Source organism: Canis lupus, chromosome 37 (genome assembly GCF_048164855.1).
Source record: "Canis lupus baileyi chromosome 37, mCanLup2.hap1, whole genome shotgun sequence".
In the NCBI taxonomy this organism is placed as follows: Eukaryota; Metazoa; Chordata; class Mammalia; order Carnivora; family Canidae; genus Canis; species Canis lupus.
This window is the reverse complement of record NC_132874.1, coordinates 23,843,543-23,865,167: the sequence shown is the minus strand read 5'-3', so window position 1 is coordinate 23,865,167 and position 21,625 is coordinate 23,843,543. Positions and strand designations below refer to the sequence as shown.

Below are 21,625 nucleotides of genomic sequence, written 5' to 3'. Positions count from 1 at the left end.
TTCTCTGCCTCACCTCCCTTAGCAAAATATCCTCAAGGTCCACACATATTACAAAAGGCAGGATGTCCTTCTTTCTCATGGCTGAATAATTCCATTGTATTATATACGATTATATATTCCACATCTTCTTTATCCATTTGCCCCACTGATGACATTTAGGTGGTTTGCATAACCTAACTATTGTGAACAACGCCTTAATAAATAGTAATATTTGAGATATAAATATAGGAGTGCATACATCTCTTCAATATCCTGGTTTTCATTTCCTTTGGGTGTATACTCAGAAATGAAATTGCTGAATTAATGGTAGATCTATTTCTAATTCACATTGTTTCCATAGCGAGTGAACAAATTTACATTTCCATCAACCGTGTACAAGGGTTTCCTTTTCTCCACGTCCTTGACAATACTTATTTTCTCTTATGTTTTTTTCCTTATGTTCTTGACGACAGCCATTCTAACAGGTGTGAGGGAATATCTCATTGTGGTTTTGATTTGCATTTCCTTGATTATTAGTGACAATGAGCGTCTTTTCATGTTCCTGTTGGCCATTTGAATGTCTTCTTTGGAAAACTAGTTCTTCTGCTTATTTTTAAATCACATTGTTTTTGTTGTTGAGTTCTATGAATTCTTTATGTATTTTGGATGTTAAACCTTTATCTGAAATTTCTCTCCCATTCTGGAGGTTGCCTTTTAATTTTGTTGATTGTTTCTTTTGTCGTGCAGAAGCTTTTAAGTTTGATGTAGCCCCAATTTTTTATTTTTGCTTTTGCCGTTTGTGTTTTGGTGTCATACCCAAAAAATAAATTAACTGGAGACCAGAAAAATAATAGAAAGGATACACAAAACTAACCCCTGCGGGGAGCCCGATGTGGGACTTGATCCCAGGACCCTGGGGTCATGCCTTGAGCTGAAAGCAGACGCTCAACTGCTAAGCCACCCAGGCATCCCAATACCGTTTTTATTACTATAGTTTTGTAGTATAATCTGAAATTAGGAAGTGTGATACCTCTGGCTTGGTTTTTCTTAGGATTGCTTTGGCTATTCAGGGGCTTTTGTAGTTGCATGAAAAATTTTAGATAGTTTTCTATTTCTAGGGAGAATGTTATTAACATTCTGATAGGGATTGCACTGAATCTGGCTAAATCTGGACATTTTAACAATATCAGTTCTTCTATTCCATGTATACGGGATCCCATTCCGTTTGTGACTTTTAAAATTTCTTTCAGCACAGTCTTGTAGTTCTTGTACAGATCTCTCATTTCTTTGGTTAAATTTATTATTTAGGTTTTCTCTTATGCTACTGTGAATGAGATTTTTTTCTTTTTTCAGATGCTAAATTTTTAGTGTACAGAAATGTAACTAATTTCTGTGTGTTGATTTACATCCTGCAACTTTACTGAAATTGTTGGCTAGTTCCAACAGCTTTTTGGCTGGGTTTTTGATACACAAAATCATTATCATTTGCAAGTAGCAATAATTTTCTTCTTTTATTTCTTTGTCTTTCCTAATTTCTTTACCTAGGACTTCTAGCACTATATTGAATAAGAATGGTGACAGTAGGCAATCTATCTTATTCCTGATCTCAGAGGAAACACTTTCAATTTTTCACTATTGAGTATAATGTTAGGTGTGGGTTTGTCATAAATGGCCTTTATTATGTGAGGTATGTTCCTTCTATAGCCAAACTGTTGAGGATTTTTATCATGAAAGGATATTCTATTTTGTCAAATGCTTTTTCTGCATTTATTGTGATATTTATGTAATTTTTATCTTTTATCTTATTATTGTGATGCATCACATTTATTGATTTGCATGTGTTGAACCATACTTACATCCCGGGGATAAATCCTGCTTGGTCATGGTATGTTATCTTTTTAATGTGTTTTTGAATTTGGTTTGTTAATATTTTGTTGAGAATGTTTGCATTTACATTCTTCAGGGGTATTGGTCTGTAGTTCTCTTGTAGTGTCCTTATCTGCCTTTGGTATCAGGTAATGCTGGCCTTGTAGAATAAGTTTGGAAATTGTCCCAACTCTTCAATATTTTGGAAAGGTTTACAAAAGATTGGTGTTAATTTTTCATTAAATGTTTCATGGAAATCACCAGTGAAACCATCTGGTCCCAGGGTTTTCTGTGTTGGGAGGCTTTTGATTACTGATTTAGTCTCTTTACTCATTATTGATTTGTTCAGATTTTTTATTTCTTCTGATTCAGTGTTGGTAGGCTGTATGTCTCAAGGAATATATCCATATTTTCCAGGCTATCAAATGTGTTGGCATATAATTTTCTTAAAAGTCTCTTATAATCCCATATATTTTTGAAGAATCAGTTGTAATATCTTTTCTTTCATTTCTAATTTGAATCATCCTTTTTTTCTTAGTTTAGTGTTTATCTTTTCAAAAAAAATTAGCTCTTAGTTTTGTGTATCCTTTCTATTATTTTTCTGGTCTCCAGTTAATTTATTTCTGCTCTGATTTTATTATTTTCTTCCTCCTGCTAACTTTGGGCTAATTTGTTCTTTTTTTTTTTCTATTTTCTTGAGACAAAGTTAGAATGTTCATTTGAGATCTTTCTAATTTCTTAAACTTTTTTAGCGAGAGAGTGAGTGAGAATGAGGGCGGGGCAGGAGGAGAGGGAGAGAGAATCTTAAGCAGGTTTTACACCCAGCACTGAGCCTGACCCAGGATTTGATCTCATAACCCTTAGATCATGACCTAAGCCAAAAATCAAGAGTTGGACATTAGCTGATTAAGCCAACCATGTGCCCCTCTAATTTCTTTCTTTCTTTCTTTTTAAGATTTTTATTTATTTGAAAATGAGAGAAAGAGAGAGTGCATGAGCAGAAGGGAAGGACAGAGGGAGAGGGAGAAGGAAGCTCCTTGCTCTGCAGGGAGCTGACTGTGGGGCTCAATCCCAGGATCCCTGAGATCATGACTTGAGCCAAAGGCAGATGCTTAACCCATTGAGCCACCCAGGCATTTCCCCTCTAATTTCTTTTTCTTTCTTTCTTTTTTTTTTTTAAGATTTTATTCATTTATTCATGAGAGACACAGAGAGAGAGAGAGAGAGAGAGAGAGGCAGAGACACAGGCAGAGGGAGAAGCAGGCTCCATGTGGGGACCCCGATGTGGGACTCAATCCCAGGTCTCCAGGATCACACCCTGGGCTGAAGGTGGTGCTAAACTTCTGAGCCACCCAGGCTGCCCTCCCCTCTAATTTCTTAATAGATATATTTATTACTATAAACTTTCCTGTCAGAACTACTTTGGCAGAAAAAGGAGAATTACAGACCAATATCCCTGATGAACATGGATGCAAAAATTCTCAACAAGACACTGGCCAATAGGATCCAACAGTTCATTAAGAAAATTATTCACCATGACCAAGTAGGATTTATCCCTGGGACACAAGGCTGGTTCAACACCCGTAAAACAATCAATGTGATTCATCATATCAGCAAGAGAAAAACCAAGAACCATATGATCATCTCATTGGATGCAGAGAAAGCATTTGACAAAATACAGCATCCATTCCTGATCAAAACTCTTCAGAGTGTAGGGATAGAGGGAACATTCCTCGACATCTTAAAAGCTATCTATGAAAAGCCCACAGCAAATATCATTCTCAATGGGGAAGCACTGGGAGCCTTTCCCCTAAGATCAGGAACAAGACAGGGATGTCCACTCTCACCACTGCTATTCAACATAGTACTGGAAGTCCTAGCCTCAGCAATCAGACAACAAAAAGACATTAAAGGCATTCAAATTGGCAAAGAAGAAGTCAAACTCTCCCTCTTCGCCGATGACATGATACTCTAGACATAGAAAACCCAAAAGTCTCCACCCCAAGATTGCTAGAACTCATACAGCAATTCGGTAGCGTGGCAGGATACAAAATCAATGCCCAGAAGTCAGTGGCATTTCTATACACTAACAATGAGACTGAAGAAAGAGAAATTAAGGAGTCAATCCCATTTACAATTGCACCCAAAAGCATAAGATACCTAGGAATAAACCTCACCAAAGATGTAAAGGATCTATACCCTCAAAACTATAGAACACTTCTGAAAGAAATTGAGGAAGACACAAAGAGATGGAAAAATATTCCATGCTCATGGATTGGCAGAATTAATATTGTAAAAATGTCAATGTTACCCAGGGCAATATACACGTTTAATGCAATCCCTATCAAAATACCATGGACTTTCTTCAGAGAGTTAGAACAAATTATTTTAAGATTTGTGTGGAATCAGAAAAGACCCCGAATAGCCAGGGGAATTTTAAAAAAGAAAACCATATCTGGGGGCATCACAATCCAGATTTCAGGTTGTACTACAAAGCTGTGGTCATCAAGACAGTGTGGTACTGGCACAAAAACAGACACATAGATCAGTGGAACAGAATAGAGAATCCAGAAGTGGACCCTGAACTTTATGGGCAACTAATATTCGATAAAGGAGGAAAGACTATCCATTGGAAGAAAGACAGTCTCTTCAATAAATGGTGCTGGGAAAATTGGACATCCACATGCAGAAGAATGAAACTAGACCACTCTCTTTCACCATACACAAAGATAAACTCAAAATGGATGAAAGATCTAAATGTGAGACAAGATTCCATCAAAATCCTAGAGAAGAACACAGGCAACACCCTTTTTGAACTCGGCCATAGTAACTTCTTGCAAGATACATCCACGAAGGCAAAAGAAACAAAAGCAAAAATGAACTATTGGGACTTCATCAAGATAAGAAGCTTTTGCACAGCAAAGGATACAGTCAACAAAACTCAAAGACAACCTACAGATGGGAGAAGATATTTGCAAATGACATATCAGATAAAGGGCTAGTTTCCAAGATCTATAAAGAACTTATTAAACTCAACACCAAAGAAACAAACAATCCAATCATGAAATGGGCAAAAGACATGAACAGAAATCTCACAGAGGAAGACATAGACGTGGCCAACATGCATATGAGAAAATGCTCTGCATCACTTGCCATCAGGGAAATACAAATCAAAACTACAATGAGATACCACCTCACACCAGTGAGAATGGGGAAAATTAACAAGGCAGGAAACCACAAATGTTGGAGAGAATGCGGAGAAAAGGGAACCCTCTTACACTGTTGGTGGGAATGTGAACTGGTGCAGCCACTCTGGAAAACTGTGTGGAGGTTCCTCAAACAGTTAAAAATATACCTGCCCTACGACCCAGCAATTGCACTGTTGGGGATTTACCCCAAAGATACAAATGCAATGAAACGCCGGGACACCTGCACCCCGATGTTTCTAGCAGCAATGGCCACGATAGCCAAACTGTGGAAGGAGCCTCGGTGTCCAACGAAAGATGAATGGATAAAGAAGATGTGGTTTATGTATACAATGGAATATTACTCAGCTATTAGAAATGACAAATACCCACCATTTGCTTCAACGTGGATGGAACTGGAGGGTATTATGCTGAGTGAAGTAAGTCAGTCGGAGAAGGACAAACATTATATGTTCTCATTCATTTGGGGAATATAAATAATAGTGAAAGGGAAAATAAGGGAAGGGAGAAGAAATGTGTGGGAAATATCAGAAAGGGAGACAGAACGTAAAGACTGCTAACTCTGGGAAACGAACTAGGGGTGGTAGAAGGGGAGGAGGGCGGGGGGTGGGAGTGAATGGGTGACGGGCACTGGGTGTTATTCTGTATGTTAGTAAATTGAACACCAATAAAATATATTAAAAAAAAAAAAAAAGAACTACTTTGGCAGGATCCCATAGGATATATGTTCTTTTTTCATTTTTATTTGTTTCTAGATAGTTTTTTATTTTCCCTTGTTGTCTTCTTTGATCCTTTGGTCATTCAAAATGTGTTGTATATTTTCCATCTTTCCTCTCATTGTTAATTTCTAGTTTCATACTGCTGTAGATAGAAAAGATAGTCTATGTGATTTTAATATTCTTTTTTTTTTTTTTGATTTTAATATTCTTAAATTTGCTAAGACTTGTTTTGTGTTTTGTGTCCTACCATATGATCTATCCTGGAGAAGGTTTCATGTGCATTGGGGAAGGATATTTATTTTGTTGGTTATGAATAGAATGGGTGATATATATATATATATATATATATACACACACACACACACACATAAATACATATATGTATGTATGTATGTATTTGGTCCGATTACAGTACAATTTCAGTAAATGTAAAGTAAATGTTATTGTATTATTCTCTCTTTCTCACTTCATATTTGTTATTATTTCCTTAATATATTTAGGTGCTTCAATGTTGGGTGTGTATATATTTATGAGTGTTATATTGTGATTGACATATGGATCCCTTTATCATTATATAATAACTTTCTTTGTCTCTTGTTACTGTTTGTGGATTAAAATTTATTTTGTCTGATGTAAGTATGGCCACCTCCACCTTCTTTTGGTTTCTACTTGCATGAAATATCTCTGTCACTTCACTTTGAGCCTATTTGTGTCTTTAGAGCTAAAACGAGTCTTTTATACACAGCATACTATTGGGACTTATTTTTTTAGCCCTCTAGCCACTTTATGACTTTTGATTGGTGAATTCAATCCATTTATACTTTGAGTGATTATTTAGTATTATCATATATAATATAAATGATATATAATATAATTACTATTGCCATCTTATTGTTGGTCTTCTGGCTGTTTTTTTTTTTTTTTTTTTTTTTTATCTCCATTGCTTCTTTCTTTCTGTTTCTCCCTACCTTTGAAAAAAAAAGAAAGTGGTGGTTTTCCATGATGGTATGTTCTGTTTCCCCTTTTTTAATGTTTTGTGAATCTATGCTAGATTTTTCCTTTCTGTTACCATGAAAATTACATAAAATATCTCAGAAATAAGCAGTTAATTTTATGCTAATAGCAACTTATCCTCATTCACCAAAAAGACCACCTTTTCACTTCTTCCTTTCTATATTTTTTTATGCAACAATTGATCTCTTTTTATGCTGTGTATTTGTTAACAAATTATAATAGCTTTAGTTGGTTTTAATAATACTCTTTTTTTCCTTTATCTGCCATAATATAGTTATGTGGTTAGCACATCATTCTACTATACAGTTACATTTTGCAAAATTCCATCTTTACCAGAGTGTTTGTATTTTAATGTTTTCATGTATTTTAGTATGTTTTCTGTTGCCAATGAGTGTCTTTTCATTTTGGCTTATAGAAACCCCTCTGAACATTTCTTGAAAGTCAAGTCTACTGGTGATGAACTCCCTCAGCTTTTGTTTATCTGGGAAAGCCTTTATTTCTCCTTCATAACTGAGGAACAACTTTGCCAGATAAAGTATTCTTGGTTGGCAGTTTTTATCTTTAACACTTTGAATATATTATTCCAATTTCTCCTGGCTTAGAAAATTTCTGCTGAGAAATCCACTAATAGCTTAATGGTGGTTCCTTTGTAGGTTACTTTCTTTTTTTTTTCCCCTGGCTGCCTGTAAGATTCTTTCTCTATCATTAATTTTTGGCAGTTTCACTAGAATATATCTCAAAGAAGTTCCTTTGCATTGAGATAATAAACTGTTCTATTAACTTATTGAAATTGTATGTCTAATTCTTCCCCAGTTTTGGGAAATTCTCAGCTTTTATTTCTTTAAATGAATTCTCTACCCACTTCTTTCTCTTCTGTTTTTGGTACATCAATTTTTCTTATATTCCTCTTTCTGATAGAATCTGTTAGCTCTGATAGGTGTCCCTCACTTAAAAAAAGTCTTACTTTTCTTTCTTCTTCTAAGCTGAATTATTTCTATTTTCCTATCGTCTAAGTCATTTATCTTTTCTTCGAGCAGATCTGCCTTGCTACTGATGCTCTTGATTGCATTCTTTATCTCATTCATTGAATTCTTCAATTCCAGAATTTCCATTTGATTCTTTTTATAATTTCCATACTTTTGGTAAAGAACTTATCTGATCATTTTTTTCCCCCTTGATTTCATTGAATTGCCTTTCTAAGTTTTCTTGCAGCTCATTGATCAGTTCCTTGTACCAGAAACTTGCTGGTGATTTATGACCATTATGGATGGATCCATAGATGCCAAGAGGCATGAGAGGAGCTATTAAAGCCCCTAAAGGAAAGAATTTTGGGCAGGAGTAGCACCAATGGGAATGCCTGTTATATTGTAATTTGGACAAATCATAGAGACTTTTTGTAGAAAGTATCATGTAAGGTGGGCTGATTTGTGAATAATAGCATAAATGGGCTTAGGTAAAATTTATAAATATATGTTATCTCCAGAATCTGAAAAGACCTAAATAACATTGGGCTTAATTTAATGTGGGTGCTTAGAGTGTCAATCATTTCTTGACAGTGTCGGGCATGGAATATCTCTTGATTTATCAATTTTCAAGAATTTAACCAAGATAGTGGGGCCTTGTAATATTCGGGGCAGTGGTCCATGCCATTTTTGTGAGCTCCTCTGTGAATATTTGTCTATCAGATAAATTTCCCCAGAGGAGGATGTCATTCATATGTTATAGCTGTGCTCTTGGAGAAAGTTGGATGTGGTTAAGATATTGCCTGCAAAGATTCCATGTTTTAAACTCTGCCCAAATCTCTCGCTAATCCCCAAATCATGTATGTGCATTATGAACACAGACTCCAAAGAACTCCAGCAGCTAAGACTGAAGAAACTGAACTGAGATTTGAGCTGAGACAATCAATTTGTCCCAGTTTGCCCAGGACTTTCCTATTTTATATCTGAAAGTCCCACTTACCAGGAATCCCTATCAGTTCCAGGCAAATTGGGATGCTTGGTCACCCTAGCTACTTACTCAAAAGACTGGGTTTGCAGTTTGAATCTGGTAATAACTGCCTGCTAAAATAAACAAAGAAACAAACACACAAATAAACAATCACACTTCAGGAAGAGTATAATAAAATCCTGAGTTTCCACAACATAGCAATCATAATGATTAAGATACAATCCCAAACTACTATTCATGTGAAGAAATAGTCAAATGTAATTCATTTTCAGAAAACAATTACTGGAGACTAACACTCAAGGTGGCCAAATTTTTGGAATTAACAGGCAAACATTCAAAAACATGTATTTGGGGACAGCTTGGTGGCTCAGCAGTTAAGCATCTGCCTTTGGCTCAAAGGATGATCCTGGAGACCCTGGATTGAGTCCCACATCAGGGTCCCTGCATGGAGCCTGCTTCTCTCTCTGCCTGTGTCTCTGCCTCTCTCTCTCTCTCTGTCTCTCATGAATAAATAAATAAAATCTTTAAAAAATAAAAATAAAAACATGTATTTGGGATCCCTGGATGGCTCAGCAGTTTAGTGCCTGCCTTTGGCCCAGGGCATGGTCCTGGAGTCCCAGGATCGAGTCCCACATCAGGCTCCTTGCATGGAGCCTGCTTCTCCCTCTGCCTGTGTCTCTGCCTCTCTCTCTGTGTGTCTCTCATGGATAGATAAAATCTTTAAAAAAAAAAAAACAACAACATGTATTAACTATGCCCAATTTTATAAAAGAAAATACAGTCACAAAAAATGAAAAGATAGGCCATCTCAGAAGGGAAATAGAAACTATAAATTAGGGGCCCCTGGGTGGCTCAGTCAGTTAAGTATCTGCCTTTGGCTTGGGTCATGATCTCAGGGTCCTGGGATTGAGCCCTGCGTTGGCCTCCCTGCTCATCCGGGAACCTGCTTCTCCCTCTCCCTCTGCCTCCTCCCTGCTGCTCATGGTCATGCCCTGTATATCTCTCAAATAAATAAAATCTTTTTAAAAAGGAACTATAAATAAGAATGGAATAGAAACTCTGTCTTGAAGATAAGTCAAAAAAATTTTCCAATCTGAATAACACAGAGAAAAAAAGATTAAAAAATAATGAACTATCTAATGGATCTCTGATACAACACTAAGAAATGATAGAAATAGAATCCTGAAAAGAGGGGGTAGAGAAAATGAGTCAAAAATTTTTTTCAAGTTTGATGAATAAATGATTAGGTCAGTGAGTGTTACCGTGCTCACTGTTGTGCTTCCTCTCAGTGGTCTTAGACACATGCATTTTTTTAATTAACAAGAAAATATTATTTTAAACAATTAGAAATGAAATCACTTAAAATGGCTTTTGCTCCCGGTGTTTTAACAATTTTTCTTTTGTTGGCAAGCCCCATACTTTCAGTCAGATTGGGTGTTAAGTATCAGGAAACCCTGAAGACTTTCATGTATTCATGTGTTAGAATTTACATATGGCCGATAACTGGCATTCACTGTGGTGTATACCCCATTAGTCCCCTACTCACATTTTCTGCCCCCTGTAAGTGACCAATGGCTCCTCCTTTATTTATTCATTCATTCATTTGTTCATTCATTCATTTAGAAGTGAACATAACCTCAAGATTTTATTGTCTTTAGTGTCTTCATAATATATCAAAATAAGGAGCTTAGAAGTGGATCACTTGGCCTTCTCTCTTCTTATCTCCTCCCAGTTCCAAATGCTTGCATCTCTTAATAACCAGCATTCTCTTAGATCTGCAGTTGGGCTCAATATATTCAAGCCTCAGTACAGTTTTCTTTGTAATTTTAGCTTTTTTCCAGAAAGCGGCTTAGTCTGCCCTCCACAGCCACTCTGCTTCCTGTCAGAATGCCACCTTCCCTCCTTCCCTGGGCATAAAGATCTTTGCCTTTCTCGTGCTGTGTCATTTTATGGGGTTGGTTCTTGTCACACTTCCTGTACAAAGTCCAGCAGGTTTTAGGAATGTTCACCATGTTTGTGAGAGCGCTGTCTGCGCAGAAAGCTCCTCCATTATCTAGAACTTTCTCCTTGAGCAGATACAGTCGTATCTTTAAGACTGACATAGGCTTCAGACCATGGCGCAATAGGGGTGAGGAGGGCTCTTCCCATGCTCTTCCGATGTGTGGTCTGGACTTTGCCAAGTTGTTAGTGTTTCCAAGCACGACCGGTGTAACTACAAGAACCTTGGTGGGGGCTGCTCATAATTATAACCCATATTGTTTGTTTATTTACTCACTTAAAAAATATTTATTGAACTCTTAGTAAGAGCCCAGCTTTGTGCTAGGTGCCATGAATAACAGCAAATGCTCAGACCTGAGACTGGTATAGCACAAGTTATGTGCCAGGTACTATTCTAAGTGCTTGACATATATTAACTCAGTGAATGCATACTGTGTGGTAAGGACAGTGACAAAAATTGGTACCAGTTAACACCCTTTATGAGGGGTAATAAATCAAACTGACACCAACATCTGAATCCACCAAAAAAATGATTGAGAACTAACTTGATCAGGAGACGAAAGGAGTGAATGAAGGTGAAGGGCAAACAAGGACATAACCAAACTGCACCAGGATACTGTGCTGGGCACCGAGTGAGGATATGGGGTGCTTTGTTTGCATCCCCTACCGCTAGTTCTGGGGCTATGGGAACACCCTGCCTTTGGCCCACCCTGGACTCTGAGCACAAACAGCCTGACTAGAGGCAGAGCAGTAGTCCTCCCACTTTCCTGGGCAGGCCGGGGTTTCTGGTACCCATAAATGCCTGCAGCTCCTCCATAGACCATTGCAAGAGGGCTCACTGCAAGGCTGTTCTCTTCTAGATGAACCCCAGCTTGAGCCTGCGTCTGTGCAAGGCCAAGGCCAACAGATGGACATGCAGGTGAGCCTGTGGGTGGGCAAGTCGTGCAGTCCTTGCTGGGGTCTTGCACCTTGTGCAGCCATTCCCCCTGGGGCAGCACAGGCCACAGGACACCCCTGCCAGCCTGGGTGGTCTATCTGTGGTGGTTGGTTGCAGGGGCTTGATCCAGCTGTGGAAGGAAGGGGAAGATGATGAAAGGAAGGTGCTTTCAGACAGTATGGAGGCCAGCCAGCAGCAGCTGCCACCACGTCAGAGGGTGGTGGGCAGGAGGGACTCTGGCAGCCTGATGTGCTGGGGTGGGAAGATGATGCGAGTCCTTGGGACAGGAAGCACAGAGGACCACCAATCTGCTTAGAAAGCTCAGCCTCCAGTGTTTGGAACCAAAATATGGCTATTTTCACTATAAAAATCATAAAAACCAGATGGGAGAGTGCTTACATGTGGTGCATATTTGGGAGAAAGTTTATTTCAAACATCTTTGTTGCAAATGCCAAATGAATGTTGACATTTATTGAGTAGAAACAATCTGTGTCAGACCTATTGAAAGTCTCATTGCTCCTGTCCTCCAAAGAAAAGACACAACGAACTAAGGAAGTCCCATTGACAGAAACTGTGGTCGCTGCAAAGACAACAGGTTCTCCCACGGTGACATTTACAGCTCCAGGCACATCGTGGGACAGTGTGACTTGCACAGGGCACCCAAACTCTCTGGTAACTTACTAACCGTTCCCCTTTTTTGCCACTTAACTCTGAACTGACATTGGAAAATGGTTAGGCTTATGCACTTTTTGTAGGTTGTGTAACAGTTGTACAATGTGAATAGAATAAAATAAATGCATAAAAAAGTACGGGGAAGAAAGGATCATGTATTAAAGTATCTTGGAGCCTCGGGCCTCAAATGATAGGCTGACCTGACCCCACAGGTTGTGCGGGCTGTCACCATGTTCCACTGTGGTCCATGGTCCCTCAGCAGCCTGCAGACCAAGGCTCACCTCAGGGAGGGGCACAGGGCTTCTCAGTTCAAAAGGGGATCACACCCCAGATTCCTGCCCTATTCTTGTTCCAGAGCCACTCCTTAGGGCACGCCACTGGTCTGACAACATTGTCTTCCTTTTGTCCTCCGTGGTGGGCGGACTGAAATTTCAGTGTGACATCCAGGAGTTGCCTGATAGGCTGGCAGCTGAGAAGACAATCAATGCCTAGAAGCACTTGCAGTCACAAGAAGGGATTACTGACATAGCAAAGGAAAGATTGCACAAAATAAGGATTTTACAGGCTTCCTTTAGTGATTCTATCTCTGTAGCCATGGTTCTCAAAGTGTAGCCCTGCACAAGAAACATTAGTGTCACTTGGGAACATGGGCCTCTGGCAACAATCTAAGTCCCCCATGTGATTTTAGACTCTAAAGTTCCAGAAGGCATTTTAATCTTTCTTTGCATTGTTTCTTTCCCTGAAGAAGTCCATTTTATACCCTTCCAATGATATCTGGGTAGTCATACTTAGATATTTTTCTAAAATGCTCTCTTAAACGGTGAACTTTGGCTTTTCGAAAGGGGTCTGTGAACTTCAAATCCAGTTTATGTTTTATTTATATGCAACCATTGAAATAAGGAAGGTTTTACATTTTTAAAACATTGTTAAAAATAAAAAGAGGGGTGCTTGGGTGGCTCAGTCGGTTGACTCTTGAATTTGGCTCAAGTCATGGTCTTGGGGTGAGGGGATCAAGCCCTGTATCAGTTCTGTGCTCTGCACAGATTCTCCTTGAGATTTTCTCTCTCTCCCTCTGCCCCTACTCCTCTGCCCTCATGCTTGTTCTCGGAAGGAAGGGAGGAAGAAAAGAAGAACAGAAGAAATGAGGAAATAAAAAAAAAAAAAAAGAAGAAATGAGGAAATAAAGAAAGAAAACAAATAGGTGACAGATGCAAAATAGCCCTCAAAACCTAAAATATTTACTATCTGGCTCTTTAGAGAAAATGTTTGCTGATCCCTTCTTTTAGATTTCCTGAAAACCTTATTTACTTTGAATTAAACAGTCACATTTCTTCTGTAAATATGTTTTGACATCCAAAGTCAAGGTAGAATAAACTTGTTAAACAATGCTTTAATTTATAGAGCTGTATTTTTCTATTAGCGAAATTTAAATTCTGCACTGCTTTTTATAACTACCTATCCTCTGGTTGGAAAGGAACAGGATCCTGTATTTCACTCTCAATTGACAAATATTTATTGAGAGGACATGAAAGATAATAAAGTTAAATTTTTCTTGAGTCCTTAGAATGCATTAGAGTAGTCTGGCATGTGAATGAATATAAGCTCTGTGATCAAAGCCTGTACAATGAGCTTTGGGAACACCAAAGGACACTTATTTACTATTCTGTTACAGGGTTACATACTCACTAATTTATCCTGTGCCTTGATGATGGACATTTTGTTTGTTTTCAATCTTTTTGTTTTTCTATCAAAACAACATTACCATGCATAACCTTGTACACAGTTTATTTCATCGATGTAAGACAAATTTTCAGGAGTGAAATTGCTGGGTTGAAGTTTCTGTGCTAAGAGACTAAATACACCAATGGACAATGACCAGACCATTGTCTGTATAATGACAATCCCCTGCTAATATCATAATCAATGGTGAAAGCATTCCCGCTATCTTGGGGCAAGACAAGGTGCCCAGTTTCACCACTCATAATGATATAGTGCTAGAAGTTCTAACAAAAGCAATCAGGCACAAAAAAGAAATAAGGCATCCAAATTGGAAAAAAAAATGTTACTATTTGCAGATGACATGATATTATACATAGAAAATCATCAAGACTCCCCCATAACACTGTTACAGTTAGTAAAGTTGCAGGATACAAAGTCAACATGAAAAAGTCTATTGTGTTTCTCTATACTAATAATGAACCATCAGAAAGAGAAATTAAGAAAAAATCACATTCATAATTGCATCAAAAGGAATAAAATACCTAGGAATAAATTTCACCAAGAAGGTGAAAAAATTAACATACTGAAAAGTATGACATTGATGAAAGAAATTGAAGAAGCCAAAAATAAATGGAAAGATATACCATGCTCATGGACTGGAAGAACTAATATTGTGAAAATGTCCATAGTATCCAAAGCAATATACAGATTCAATGTAATCCCTATCAAAATTCTAATGGCATTTTTTATAGAAATAGAACAAAAAAAGTCTAAAATTTGTATGAAACAACAAAGGATCCTGCATGGCCAAAACAATTTTGAGAAAGAACAAAACGGGAGGTATCACACTTTCTGATTTTAAGCTATATTCCAATGCCATAGTAATTAAAACAGTATGGTATTGGCATAAAAACAGACACATAGGGCAGCCCCGGCGGCGCAGCCCGGGGTGTGATCCTGGAGACCCGGGATCGAGTCCCATGTCAGGCTCCCTGCATGGAGCCTGCTTCTCCCTCTGCCTGTGTCTCTGCCTCTCTCTCTCTCTCTCTCTCTCTCTCTCTCTGTGTGTGTGTGTCTCTATGAATAAAGAAATAAAATCTTTAAAAAAAACCAGACATATAAGTCAAGAAGACAATAGAAATCCCAGAAGTAAACCCATGCAAATGTGATCAATTAATTTATGATGAGTGAGGTAAGAATATACAATGGGGAAAGGATGGTATTCCCCGTGAATGGTATTGTGCAAACTGGAAAGCCATTTGTGAAAGAATGTAACTGGACCGCTAACTTACACCAAATATGAAAATTAACTCAAAATATATTGAGTCAAAAAAACTTTAATGTAAGACTTGAAACCATAAAACTAGAAGAAAACAAGTGCAAGTTCTTTGACTTGGTCTTGGTAATGATTTTTAAAAACCTGGCACCAAAAACAAAGGCAATAAGAGCTAAAATGAACATGTGGTATTACATCAAAGAGTTTCTGCACTAGCAAAGGAAACTAACAAGATGAAAAGGGAACTTATTGAATGGGGAAAAATATTTGTAAATCATATATTTCGTAAGAGGTTAATAACTAAAATACATAAAGAACTCATATAATTCAATAGAAAAACAAAGCAAAAAACCCACACAGTTAAATGAAAAAATGGGCAGAAGATGTAAAGAGACATCTTTCCAAAGAAAACATGCAGATGGCCAACAAGTACCTGAAAAGTTACTCATCATCATTAATCATTAGGAAAATGTAAATCAAATCCATGATGAGATATCACCTACATCTTATCAAAAAAGAAGAAATAGTATTGGCAAGAAAAAGGGAACTCTTGTGCACAGTTGGTGGAAATGTAAATTGGTGCAACCACTATGGAAAACACTGTGGAGTTTCCTGAAAAAAATGAAAAATAGAACTACCCAATAATTGAGAAATTCTACTTCTGGGTACTTATTTGAAGAAAATAAAAATGCTAACTCAAAAAGATATAGGTACTCCTATGTTCATTACAGCATTACTTAAAATAACCAAAACATGGAAACATCTTAAATGTCCATTGGTGGGTGAATGAATAAGAAGGTGTGACACACACACACACACACACACACACACACACACACACAGAGGAATATTATTCAGCCATAAAATGAATAGAATCTTGCCATTTGTGATAACATGGATGGACCTTGGAGACATTATGTTAAGTGAAATAAGTCAGGCAGAGAAAGGTAAATACTGTATGATTTCACTTGTAAATTGAATCTAAAAAACAAACAAACACACACCAAGCTCATAGATACAGAAAACAGATTTGTGGTTACCAGAGATGGGGGGTTGAGGGGTGGGCAAAGTGTACAAAGGGGGGTCAAAAGTACAACCTTCTAGTTATAAAAAATTATTAAGTTATGGGGATGTAATGTATAGCATGGTGACTGTAGTTAATAATACTGTATTGCATATTTGAAAATTGCTAAGAGAGTAGATCTTAAAAGTTCTCATCAGAAGGAAAAAAAATTTTTGTATCTATGTAGATGGTGACAGATGTTAGCTAGATTTATGTGGTGATCATTTCCCAAGGTATACAAATATTGAATCATTATTTTGTACACCTGAAACTAATATAGAGGTACTTGTCAATTATACCTCAATCTAAAAAAATCCAAAACCAAAAAGATAGAATTATAGGAGATTTTTCAGAATAGATGAGAATATACCTGAACAAATTTTGGAGGTAAAGAAAATGCTAATGGAACATCATCTCATTTTGTTTATGAAATTGAGCCTAAAAATGGAGACTTGCTTTGAAAACAGAAATTGAAACAGGAACTAGCCCCCTTTATCTGGACTACATCCTCTGGTAGAACAGTTTGAAAAGGGCTCTAGAACAAAAATGAGACAGGATCGTAGGTCAAGTGTAGCCCAGCAGATCAAACAGCTAGTTGGCCCACTCTCCAACTACCTACTGACAAAGATGCTTTTGATCTCCTAAACTTGAAGAAAAACCATCCTAGCTTACACACACACACACACACACACGCATGTGCATGCGCGCACACATATTCACTGAAGGCAAAGAAAAATCCCTCAATTCAGATCAATCATGATGCTCCAAAGAGGGAAAAGGGGAAAAATATCCTGCCAAACTCTTAAATAGTCAAGGTGAACTATCTATAAATATGGATGGTCGTCCTCATCAATTGTGGATAGGTGCTCTTACTACATTAAATCCGGCCACCCTTGGTTAATGTCTTTCCTGGAGTAAACAGACCACACAGGGGGTAGAATTTCAAATAGCCCAGGATCTTCCCTATCTCTCAGCCCTGAACCAGTCCTTTCTGCCCTATGATACCACCTCTGCAAATTTATTAGAGACTTACTCGCTGATGGATATTTGATATTAAACGAACACCAGAGGGACTATTTCTTGAGTTCCCAGAGGACTCCTGTGTTACAATCAAGTTGTGTCTGTTCTATCACTTTTCCCCTTCCATTATATTTAAGGTGGACTCCAGATCACAAGCAATGTAAGCTTGGGGTAAACTTTGCTTAGGATTTAATAGAACACTTTGAGCTTCCTGGAGAAAAGTTAGTTATAATAGTTATTTAAACAACAGTATAGTATGTATTCCCAGTATAAAGGTTTCTAAATATTTGGTATCATTAGTTTAAAACAAAAACACCTTGGGAAGCCAGTACTCATTTAAGAAAATCTTCTAACCCTGGATTTTGAGAAAGAGATTTATATTTCCATTAAATGATAATTACAGGAACAATCTCAGCAGGGTTGATTGTAGCAAGGCTGGTTTTTCTCCTGTCTTTATGATGCTGTGGGGCAAGATGGCTAAACCCAACACATCTAGGAAACCTCAAGTAAGGCCCTGGGCCTACCTGGTCTGATGGGCCCACTGCTGACTGGCCAGCCTAGCTGATCATTGCCGGTGAAGAAGGTAGGTCCAGTTCTGTGCCCTCCACATACTAGCACTAAGAGACCAGGATCCAGGTTTTACATATAAAGGGTTGATTTGGAAATGTTGGTAACCAATTCATTGAAACAACCAACCAGCCCTGGGCGGGCAATGTAAAATGTGGGCAGGCCACATTTAGGCCGTGGGCTTCCTGTCTATTACTCCTTTGCAGAGCACCATGTACTTCCCGAGGCTTCATTTAAAGCTTTTGGAGCATGAAAATCTTCCCAGGTGCCCTTTCCTTCTTCTTCCCTGTTGGCGTTAGGGCACCTTTTGCTCTTACTGTTCATGTCATATAAGTTAGCATTCTGTTGAAAACCGTGCTTCCTGTGTGTTAGCCTCCTGTCACACACCTGCTCTGTACTGTTTGGATCTGCTCTCTCCTCACACCAGCTCCCAGTTTGCAGTACCACCCTCCACCCAGTCCCTTGGGGGTGGGGAAACTGCAATGCTCCTAGTCTCCTCCATCCTCTTCCTCATACCATCAGTCAGCAAGTCTTACCAATTTTGGATCTTAAATATTTTTTCACAACTGTGCTGCATCCCTAGGACTACTGTTTTAGTTCAAAAGAGGACCTTTAGCATTTGTCGGACCAGTTGCAGCTGTCTCCTAAGCTGGTCTTCCCACATCTGCTCTTGCCCTATGCAAGTTTATCCCCCCCAAAGCTCCATAATGGTATAGCGGACACATAAACCTGACCAATCTCTTCCCCATGTAAAGCCTCTGGAGTGATAAGAGGGGTAAGTTCATTTAGGCTCCATACCTTTCCCACCAAGACTCCCCTCCCGACCACTTCCTTTTCATAACTCACGTTTTTCTGTGGCAAGCCCATGAATAGCATGTCATCCCTCTAGCTGAAATGCCATTTCCATCTCTTTGCCTGTCTCACCTGTCAGGGATACTTGTGCATCCTGAAGTGTAAAGGGCTCTCCCTTGGGTTCTGTAGCACCCCTGGGTTCTGTAGCAGCTCTGAACACTCATCAGTCTGATTATTTGTTGTATCACATCAAATATATCTATTCCCTGACAGATTACTCCTTCATCAAAAATCCCCTTGAGGGCAGGGAATGTCACTTGCCCATTTTTTCCCCCATTACTTTTTTTTTTCAACATGTTGGATATCTTGAAATTCACTTTCTAAATTAAGGCACAGCAAACACCTAGGGCAATGTGACAAATACTAAGTCCTATGGTTGGTACTAGACAGACAGGGATCCACATGACAGCTGTGTGACTTCCCAGCTGGTGACCACACAGCCCCCAGTTTCCACTGCTGTGAAGAGGGAGGTCTCTGCATGTGCTGGGGCCTATGTATCTTATTCATTTTTATTTCCCAGTGCTAACACAGGTCCTGGTACATAGCAATGAACTGATGAATATTTGTTGGACAAAACTAGTCAAGAATGGTTGATCTGATCTCTGTGGCTCCCTTCCCCAGCAGCTGCTACCATTCTGGACTTTGGGCTTCCGAAGTGTCCTACCCTCACGTATGGAATGTTGGGGACTGAGTGTTTACGTTACTCTAAAATTCATATGTTGAAGGCTTAACTCCCAATGTCACTGTATTTGGAGAGGAGGCCTTAATGGGGGTAATAAAAGTTAAATAAAGGTCATGAAGGTGGACCCTGATCCAATAGGATTAGTGTAATTCTGAGATACCAGGGAACTTGGAGTTTCTCTTTTTGTCCACGTGTGAAGCAAGTAGGTGGTCAGCCATCTACTTACAAGCCAAGAAGAGCACTCTCACCTGCCAGAACTTTGATCTGGTACTTTCCAGCCTCCAGATCTATGTGAAATAAATTTCTGTGTTTAAACTACTCAGTCTATGTGGGTTTTTTTGTTTGTTTGTTTTGTTTTGTTTTGTTTTGTTTTTAAATAGTGGCCCAAGCGAATCAACATAGGAATCCACAAGGAAAAACCAGCAAGTGACAAAACCTGACTCTTCTTCCAAATGCCAGGAGCTGAGATGACTTCTTAAGATAGAAAGTGTAAAGAGATAATGTACATTCTCTCATTTGGTCCAAGAAGAATACTACCATCTTTCAAACTACATGATAACATGTGACTGTATCTCAGTGATAGGTGGACTGGCCCTTGTAGTGGTTTCTATTTCAGTTAAGATTCTTTGGTTGCAAATGACTGAATTTTAACTCATATTCATTTAAGCAAAATAGGAGATTCATCATTTTACTTAGTTGGGTGGGTTAGGGGCAAAGCCAGAGGTGATCAGAGTCACAGATATTCTCTTAGCTCTGTCTCTTCTCCCCTCCCCCAGCTTCTCTCTGATTCTGCATGTCTCTTCTACTCTAAATAGGCTTTATCACAGAGCCAGGGCCAGGGCCATAGAGGATGCGGACTCTCTTCTTTAAAATCTTGTGATCAGGGATCCCTGGGTGGCACAGTGGTTTAGCACCTGCCTTTGGCCCAGGGCGCAATCCTGGAGACCCAGGATCGAATTCTACATCGGGCTCCAGGAGACCCAGGATCGAATCCCACGTCGGGCTCCCGGTGCATGGAGCCTGCTTCTCCCTCTGCCTATGTCTCTGCCTCTCTCTCTCTCTCTCTCTCTGTGTGACTATCATAAATAAATAAATAAAAATTAAAAAAAATAAAATAAAATCTTGTGATCAAAGAAGAAAAAGCTCTTTCAGGCCAGGTACAGCTAAAAAACATTCTGGGATGCGCAGCAACAGCCAATGTCTAGTGCATATTGCACATTGTGGGTACGTGATGGCACCCCCTCCAGGCCATATGCTTTGAACAGACATTTTCTGGGCATACAGGATCATGGAAATTCCCTTTCAGGGGCACTACTGACCGATCATATGATGCCTGCAGTAGCTTCTCTTCCCTATAGAAGAGAAGAGGGACACCTGGCCCTAGTCCTGGCCCCATGGGATGTTTCCATGTTTGCCATGTGCAAGCCAGCATACACATTGCATTTGGCATTATGTTGGCATTTGTCTGGATTCATATCGGGGGAAAATTTTTTAAAGGTAAAATTTTGAAATATCCTCTTAAGAAGGGAAGACAGTGGCAGAGTAGGAGGACCCTAGGCTTGCCTCATCCCAAAAATATAGCTAGATAACTATCAAATCATCCTAAATACCCCAGAAATCAACTTAAGGCCTGGCAGGACAAAATCCACAACTAATGGCAGAGAAGAGCCACATCAAAGATGGTAGAAAGTATGGAGACTTGGTTTGGGGAAGAAACAGATCGTGGTTGCCACAGTGGGGAGGGATCCATGGTTGAGTAAAAAGGCCAGAGACAGAATAATATACAGGGAAGTATATGGGGAAAATGAATTCTCATAGTAGTTGCCTTGGAAAGCAAGAGAGGCTGAATTTCATGACTCCTGGCAACCAGGGGAGGCTTAAAACCTGGAGTTCTAAAGGTCAGTGGGCTTTGCTCAGGGACACCCCAGAGGCGTTGGGTTACCTTGGTAGAGAAGGCAGGGCAAACAGCCCTTGGTCATACAGCATGGAAACATGGAAACAGTGATCTGAAGAGCACCTGGGGCACACAGTGGGGAGGTAATTGACTCATGTTGGAGTGTGTCACAGAGAGGCAGCACACAGAGAGAACTGGGAACAAAGGAACT

General features: G+C 39.0%; 1 pseudogene; it reads right to left on the bottom strand.

Annotated features, from left to right (window-relative positions):
• Positions 1-10,421: 10,421 nt before the first annotated feature.
• Positions 10,422-10,746, bottom strand: LOC140626310 (ribosomal protein eL42-like; annotated as a pseudogene).
• Positions 10,747-21,625: the final 10,879 nt, after the last annotated feature.